Source organism: Brachycentrus maculatus, unplaced genomic scaffold, assembly GCF_059751285.1.
Source record: "Brachycentrus maculatus isolate JH-2025_06_01 unplaced genomic scaffold, ASM5975128v1 h1tg000719l, whole genome shotgun sequence".
Lineage (NCBI taxonomy): Eukaryota > Metazoa > Arthropoda > Insecta > Trichoptera > Brachycentridae > Brachycentrus > Brachycentrus maculatus.
The window spans coordinates 87,209-96,331 of NW_028281450.1; positions in this window are offsets into that span (position 1 = coordinate 87,209).

A 9,123-nucleotide genomic window follows, 5' to 3' on the forward strand; every position below is an offset into this window, starting at 1 on the left:
TGAGATGGTTTGGGAAAATGAATCGAATGAAATACGTAAAGTATAGTAAAAATAATAATAAAACCCTTATCCGCACCCCAATGGTGCAAAGGGCACTGTGTCATATAAACGCAGTGTTATCTTGATCGTTTACACAAGAAGGAAAGGTGATCAGCCCTCCGCTTCAAGTACCAGTCCATGGTAATTTTGAATAAATATCACAGTGAAAAAATCTAACTAACTAACTAACTAACCATCACGCCGCTTCCCCGCAGGGGTAGGCAGAGAGAATCGAACGCCACACCACTCTGTCTTTGCAAACATTCTTTGCCTCTTCTACATTCATGCATCTCCTCATACATACCCGACGATTATTACGACTCCTGACCCGGCCGCTTTCAAGTATTTGACATACCTGATTGTGCCAAGTTTTCCTCGGAATTTATTTTACCCCCCTTGGGAATCGAACCCGGGACCTCCAGAACGGTAGCCGAGCGTACTGACCATTACACTACGGAGGCGGACTAAAGTATAGATGAAACAAAAATAATTGTTTTGAAAATTTGGGATATTGTAATCAAGTAATTCAAACATTTGAATGTTGACAAATCAGGAATGGGAAGAATCGGTAAGTATTAAGAGGAGATCCATGAATGTGGAAGAGGCAAAGAACGTTTTCAAAGACTGGGTGGTAAGTCATTTAAAACCCTCTGTCCCTGTGGGATGCGACCCATTTATTATTTAGTTCGTCTTAAAGATAATATTATTCAAACTGATATTTTTTAAGATTAATAATTTCCAGTTTAGATTATAAAAATTACCATTACATATATGTAGAAAACAAATATATGAAAAATGAGTTTTCAAGCGTTTTCTCTCAATATTGTTTTTTAAACGTTTTTCTCATTTCTATTTCTAAGGAACAAATAACACTTTGCGGATGTCATAAAGAAAAAAAAAAACAAAAAACAAACTACCATCACGCCACTTCCCCGCAAGGGTAGGCAGAAGAATAGAGCGCCACACCACTCTGTCCTTGCAAACATTTTTCGCCTCTTCCACGTTCATGCATCTCCTCATACATACCCGCCGATTGTTACGACTCCTAACCTGACCACTTTCAAGTACTTGGCATACCTGATCGTGCCATGTTTTTCTCGGTCTTCCTCTGCTTCTTTTCCTAATAACATTCACATCATAAAAATAAGTGAAAGAAAAATAACTTTAAAAAATTCTAAATAAAACACTTATTTTTTACCACTTGAGTACTCAAGTGGTATAAACCAAGTATTTTATTTGTACTTTAATCATGTTCTACCACAAAATGAATGCCAAATCAATCAAGTTATTTTGAAAAATGCCACACAAAACCGAGATTCAAATAGTTAAAATGCGAAAACTCAAAATAAAAACATATAAATCGCATAACCAAAAAACATCTAGTGGTTTTACTTTATGGAATCAAACGTCCGGAGTTTGAAAACGAGTTTTTTTCATTTTCCATAAAAAAAGCTACTAATATGGTACTAAATCTAGAGTCAAGATGGATAAAAACCCTGTTATATAAAATGTTATATTTTTTTCTGGGTTGATTTGTCTATCAGGATGATTGCACGCGAAAATAGTACTAATGCTCATTAGTTTTAAGTATCATGTTTCCCTCATCAGTTATTCAATCTGCGTGCCCAAATTGTTCAAGCGTTCGGTTAGTTTTCCCATTTTTCAAGCGATCGGCTTTAGACTTTCCGCACATTATCCTTAAAATCTATATTTCCATACCATTAAACTAATATAAACAGCCTCTCTCTCCCTTTATTACGATCTGAAGGGGATTCAAAATAATAATAAAATATGTGAAAAGTGCGGTTATCAAGAGAAAATGTTTAAAGTTATAAATTTTGTAACATTTAGATTCTGAAGACTTTTTGATAAAAATCGTTTAGAAAAAACAATATATTTTGTATCTAAAAAGCATTTTTAACTTTATGGTATGGTAATATAACACTCTCCTCATCATTCATCGTTTACTTTCCGTATAGAAATTTTACATATACTTAAAACTGGTATTTGTTTACATAATCTAAAAAAAAAATAAGTCATGCAATTAATACAGACAAGCCATAATAAACAAGAAATTTAATTTAACTATTTCATTAATTCAAACCCTTACCCGTACCCGATAGTGCATAGGGCACTGTATCATCAAAACGCAGTGTTAACTTGATCGTTGACACATCAAAGAAAGGTGATCAGACCGTCGCTTCAGGTACCAGTCCAGGGTAATATTGAATAAATATTAGAGTAAAAAAATTACATACATTTATACGAATATTGACGAAAGAGAACTAGAAAAAATATTTCATTTTTTTATTAAATGACAATTATTCCAAAATATATTATTTTTCTTTGTAATGTTAGTAATTTTCTTATATAATTCATACTTTTTTAAATGTTCAAATATTGGTTTAACTTTATACTGGAACAACCTTAGTCAGTCAGACGATCTAAAAACAAAGAAATATTATAAGAGTATAAAAAAATAAATAAAACGACGCAAAAAGAAAAGCCGTCGAGATTTGACGACGATCGATGCCTGATTGAAAGCATTTACATCGGTATCTAGGTGACGTCTCTTGTAGTGGAAATACTTATGGTAATGTGACAGCTACACATCTAATGGAGAAAAAAGCTAGATAAAGTCGACAGATCTATTTTACATACCAAGGACTGTTTCAACAGACGAAAAACCGATAACGTTAGAATTTTCAGGCGCCACCCTTATAAATATACATATATGTACATACATCGTCTTATCTATATCGATACAAATCCAATGAATCTGTAGTAATGATACAATATAAAAGAGACTTAAATTCAATATTTAAATACAGTATCGACCAGATTAATTGTAACAAAACTTTTTTTGTTGTATTTTCGTAAAAAGTTTTGTAAAATCTTTTGTTTATTAGTTGTATCACAAATTAATATTTTATATGATCTCATTTGGATTCACTCAGAGATTTTACTCTTCTTGGAATCTATTATGAAAGGTTTTGGCACGTGGATGCCATTTTTTTAGTCTCGAATCCAAACCTAAATTATGGACAAAATGAGCTTTTCCACCGTAGTGCAATCAATTTTGGCGAGCCGATTCTCACAGATTGTCGATAGATTTTCAATGAGGTTTATGTCTGGCAAAATTCTTGACCAGTCCAACACAGTTCATTGTTTTGGTGTGAAGAATTCCATCATTTTTCAGGATTTGTGGCAGGGGGTTAAATCCTACTGAAATATTCCATTACCTATATTTCATGGTATGAAGTTGTAATAACATATTTCTCTGCGAAGCTTAGGCTATTTTATATCAGCTTAACGAGCAAATTTGTAGTACTTAATTGTCAACGGAAATTGTAACGAATAACAGCCAATAACAAAATTCTCCGATATTTTAAGAGCGTGCTAAAATAACAATAAATATACAGACACAGAGAGAAAAAAAGAGAGAATGTGAGGGAGAGAGAAAGATGTTTCAAAGAGTTAAATTCAAGCATAAAATTTGCGTACATAATTTGTGGATGGATTCGCAAGTAATAAAATCCGCAAATAACATCGTTAATTTAGGTTGAAACATTGGATTTACACGCTGGTACAGTGGCTTAATGAGAAGCCGGGTTCTCGGGATCCCGGGATCCCGGGAATCCCGAATAGCCGGGAATTTCCGGGAAATGCCGGGATAGCCTTGATTTCGGCAGCGCGCCCTGTTTGGTATTTAACTTAATAACACGCGGTGCTGTGTTAATTCATTTGTGCGATAAACCCACAGTGGAATAGTGGAAACGGTGGCACGCGGCGGGGTTCGGAAAACCGCGGACACGAAAATATCATTTGGGCGTTGAATTAAAATTTCAGATGCAAACTTTGTGTAATTAAGAGTTGATCAGTCCAAATCAAAGCCAGATTTATTAATTATCAATAAATTTATTATTTATATACTTCATATTAAAACCAAACACTTATTTTTAGAGTTGACTAAATTATATATTTCGTCCGCCTCCGTAGTGTAATGGTCAGTGCGCTTGGCTGCCGGGTTCGATTCCCAGATGGGGGTTTAATAAATATAAGTGATTTTTTCACTCTTATATAAATTCAATATTAACCTGGACTGGTGCCTGAAGCGTTAGGGCTGATCACCTTTCCTTCGTGTGTTAACGATCAAGATAACACTGCATTTATGATGCAGTGCCCTATGCACCATTGAATGAAATTATATTTAAATATTAAAAACACATAAAAAGAAAAATTGTGGCAATCGTTTCGCATTGTTATGGCATTTTCGAAATAAATTCTAATATTAAAATGGAGTTCTAAAAATAAAACGCCAAATCTATAAATAAATTTATCTACTGGATACTACTTCATCGGCGACATCTATGATAAAAAAAAATTAAGTTTTTACTAGCAGAAACTATCGTGAATCGTTTATTTGTATGATTCTTCGTGAATCATTTGACATATCGCTCACTCCTTTCAACAACGTCATATTGAAAGAAATCTTGATTTTTCAGGAGATCGTTTTTAATGTTTAAAAATATAATGAAATGTATTTAAAATAAATATCGCATTATGAATATTTAACTGTGCAAAAGATCTTTTTAGGTAAAACCTGAATATTTTTTTTTTCCATTTAAAAAATATTTAGTATATTTAAAAAAATTATTAAACAATTCGTTTATTGAAATATGTTTTTCATTGTTTGTGAACCGTAAATAAATAAAATACCTTTTCATATTATTTTTTGACATCTCATCAAAGATGAAGAAGAATATGGAAGTCTGGGCATTTACTTATTGTTATTGACAACCATATGTTGGTCAGCCCCGTAAATGCCCAGACTTCCATATTCGGTGGTTACGCCACTGGAATCTCACTAGTTAAGTAACATGTTCTGTGGCATTAATAATTGACTCAAATTTATCTTCAATTCATGATTGCATCAGTTTGCTAGGGTTATAAAAATATAGTTTACGTTCTTTGCGATTTTTTATAAGGCCAAACGATATCATAAAATTGCAAACAAGGATCGTAAAACCCTTTTAAAGCGGGATCCAGTACAAAGTTTAGCCTCCATAAAGCTTACTTGATGAGAGAGAGAGATATTTTTAGAAATTTAACATCAATTCCTTACAAAAAAATATTTATAAATTAAAAAAGTTTGACTTTAATTTGGAAAGTTTTTTCAGAATAATTATAAATATTATAAATTGAAAAAAAGGAACGTGTGAAAAACCAATTTATACATCATTGAAATTTATTAATCAAAAGTTTAATAATACTCTTGGAAATTTTTATTTAAATTATCTTGACACGTATGTCGATGGATTATATACTTCATCAAGTCAAACAGTGTATGCATTATTGTGAGCAGATAAAAAACAATAATTTTGACATTAATATATATTTTTTTAATTCGTGGATCACACTAGCTTTGAATCCATCCTCATTGTTAAATTTAGCGACAACCATAAATTTGTTGGTTTTTAAAAATGAATTAAACCGGTTTGTATAGTATTTAAATAAAATTTATTCACAAAAAAAACATGTTTGAAAAATTATCCATATTTTAAAATCTATAAAAAATATAAAAATAAAAATTAAAACATTCATTTGTTTGTTCAAAATCTTGAATCTCCTTAAATAATTCGGCAGTTGTTTTCAAGTTTAATCATAACGTTGCATTCAAATACGTTCGTGGATCAATATCATAGGTAAAAAAATTAACAGCTTTTTAACGCAATGGCAGTGCTATCTGTTGAAGGTATCAGCAAAATATACAATATCAAACATCAACATACTTTATATAGCATACTTTTTGATAGATATTAAAATATTGTGTATCAACAAGCATTTGAAGCTAAATTTATCAAAAATGTATGCTTTCTGTTTTTTTTTCATTTTTTTTTATTTAACCAAACCGAGTGAAAAAAAATTAAAGTAGTAAAAAATAATAAAATACATACAAGTAATAAAAAAATTGATATGAGTCCTTATTCATACTCTTACTATAACTTTATTTTAATGATCAGTATTGTAGTAGAAAAAATAATTTTATATTTTATTACTTCCATTGAGAGTATCATTAAAAACCCACGCTTCCAATTCTCAGCGGAAGGAAACTAAATAAATTAGGGGTGGAAAAATCCTCATCCCCTTTCCCGTAGTAGACCCTTGGTCAAATTAGGGGTGACCGTCAATTTAAAATGCTCAATATCGAATTAAAACGGAACGTTGGTAATTTGAATTTTCCGCCGCAGTTTATTAACGGACCCTATTTTCACACTTTGACTGTTCGCTTCACATTCAACGCTGATATAAATGTCAAAATTTTACTGTTACAGCACTCATTGAAAATCGACAGACAGGACAAATGAGGAGTTCCAATAAGTCTTCATAAGCATTTATAATTTCTTTGCAAATTTTCAATAAAAATGTTTACACCATTTTAAGTATGTCTAAATAATATTTACAATAATTATAATACAAATCTGGATTACCTCTAGTTATAGAAGATATTTTTTTATAATGTTTTTTGATCTCTCAACATCGATGAAGAAGAACATGGAAGTCAGGGCATTTACGGGGCTTACGACCCTTACGCTTTTGTGTTCGCTGATGTGTTTCCTTTATTTATAATATTAAGCATCTAGACTTCCCAGTTCTGTTTTAAACCTCGTTGTTTCCTACATGTTTTGACTAATAAATCCCCAACAGGCGCCTGTAGTACCACATCTCATATCTTACAAAAATAAATATATATATAAAATGTACAATGTTTTGAGTGTGTCCTAATACTTGTTCACATTAAATTAAAATGATATTTTCTGGCGTTTCTCGTGTGTGTGATTTTAATCCAGGATTCGGACCTAACATATAATTAAAGAGTTTCTGCTCATTAAAAAGCTTCTTTTCATCTCACCAATAGATGTCTATAGTGAAGTTCTAGTGATTCAAGAATAATGATTCAAAATTGGTTGATATATATAGAACCTCCAAGAATTTGAGTAGTGTGGTTGTTAATAATGGTAGAATTGGTGAATGTTACACGTGTGTAAAGTGATCACTTAAACCAGCCTATGACGGTCGTCAGCACCGTAAATGCCCAGACTCCCATATTCTTCTTCATCTTTGATGAGATGTCAAAAAATAATATGTATAAAATGAACTGGTTCACATTTTTATCTTGCTTTTTCCTAATTTAACCTTAGTAAAACTCCTAGATGATTTATACAGAGGTCTTGACATTAAGTGAAGAATTTAAAATTTACATTATTATAGCTTCATTAATTCATTGTGGGTGCGGATACAAAATTAGAAATTATTTTAGTTTTATTGACGGCTTAATTACAAGTTCTTACATTGAAATAGTAAACATAAATAATTCTTGTAAGTGAAGGAATATTAATTAAGCAATCAGTAAGAGTTAAAGATATTTCACACTCGTCACAAGAATCAAGGCAGAATTCATATAACATAGAGTTGGGCTTTATAGATTCTTTATAAGATTAAAAATGTATAGGAAACTGTTCCTAACAAAAATACGTAGTGAGGTATTTTACATTTTTAGTAAAGTAGAAAATACATTTCGGTATAACTAAGCGGTGGTCGCATTAAAATACTTGGTGAGTCATATTTTGCTTACGAGTACAAAATATTCTAAAATAAAATCACTTTACACACGTGTTGCATTTACCAATTCTACCCATGATTGACAACCATTTTTAACAATATATGTTGAGATGTCAAAAAATATTAAAATAACTCCAAAGCGGAGATAATCCAGATGTGTAAACAAGTATTTGAACACACTCAAAATGTTGTAAAAATAATTCAATAAGAGAACTAAATTTTAGTAAATAACATAAACATACTTCTGGAGAGGTGATGTGAGAAGATCTTGGATGATGCGTTATTGATAAACCAATTAAAAAAAATAAAAAATAATCTAGATATATGAATTATTATAAAAAGTAATATTAGGTACCAACAATTGTACTTAGCTTTAAAACATTAATTCCCTCACAAATCGCTATGTCAAAAGACTCTTCCATTCTAAGAAAAAATATAAGGGTACGTACCTACATCCCTCCGTTGGCTACTGTTGTCTCCCATAAATTATCACTGCACATGTTAAAACTGTTACTCAGAATTGTATAGTATACCTACATAAGAACCGTCAGTCCATTTTATCTTCACATTCGTTTGAAAATGCCATAACTAGGTGAAACAATTGTCACAATATTAATTTTTATGTGTTTTTTTTTAATAAAATATAACTAAGTAGACTAAAAAAATCTGTGTTTAATTGAAAAATTAATACGTAAATTAAAATGGAGTTCTACAAATAAAATGCCAAATCAATAAATGAAGTAATATATTTTATGAAATAAGTTATAAGAAGTAATGTATACATTATTTCGAGAAATAAAAATACTTTGTGTTTTGATCCACTCACATTTTTATTAACCAACTAGTTTCGGCAACAACCTGTTGCCCTCTTCAGGGTTTAATTTATAAATTAACACAAAGTTACACACAAAGTATTTTTATTTCTCAAAATAATATAGCAATATGATCCACGAAGTTAATGCTTTCAATATTCAAAACAAGTAATGTTTACTTGATAAAATAAAGTATTATAACAAAAATGCAATAAAGATTGTAAAAATATTAATATGATAAAAGTGAAAAATCTTTAAATTCAGTATTCTCATCCAAATTTTTGAATGTATTCGAAGTATATATTTAAGAAAAAAATTACTACCAAAGTGGCTCTGGTCAATTGGCGCCTGTGAGAAATCAGTCTTACATTGTGTTAAGCGGTCACGTACTTCAACCTTGTTTATTAAGATTTACTTAAACTTTCATTCTGAAAAGACTTTGGGGCTAGTGTCTGAATACCGTAAGCTGTCCTGATACTGAAGGAATAATTACTGGAGATAAAATCTTAAGGAATACTTAGATTTTCGTGAGCTCTTTTGAAGCCCTCATAAACATGAGTTGTTAGTTTAATTGCCTCAGATTAAATTCTAAAATTCACAAACTCATCTATAGATTAAAAAAATATTATTTTAGCCTTATACCCTGTAC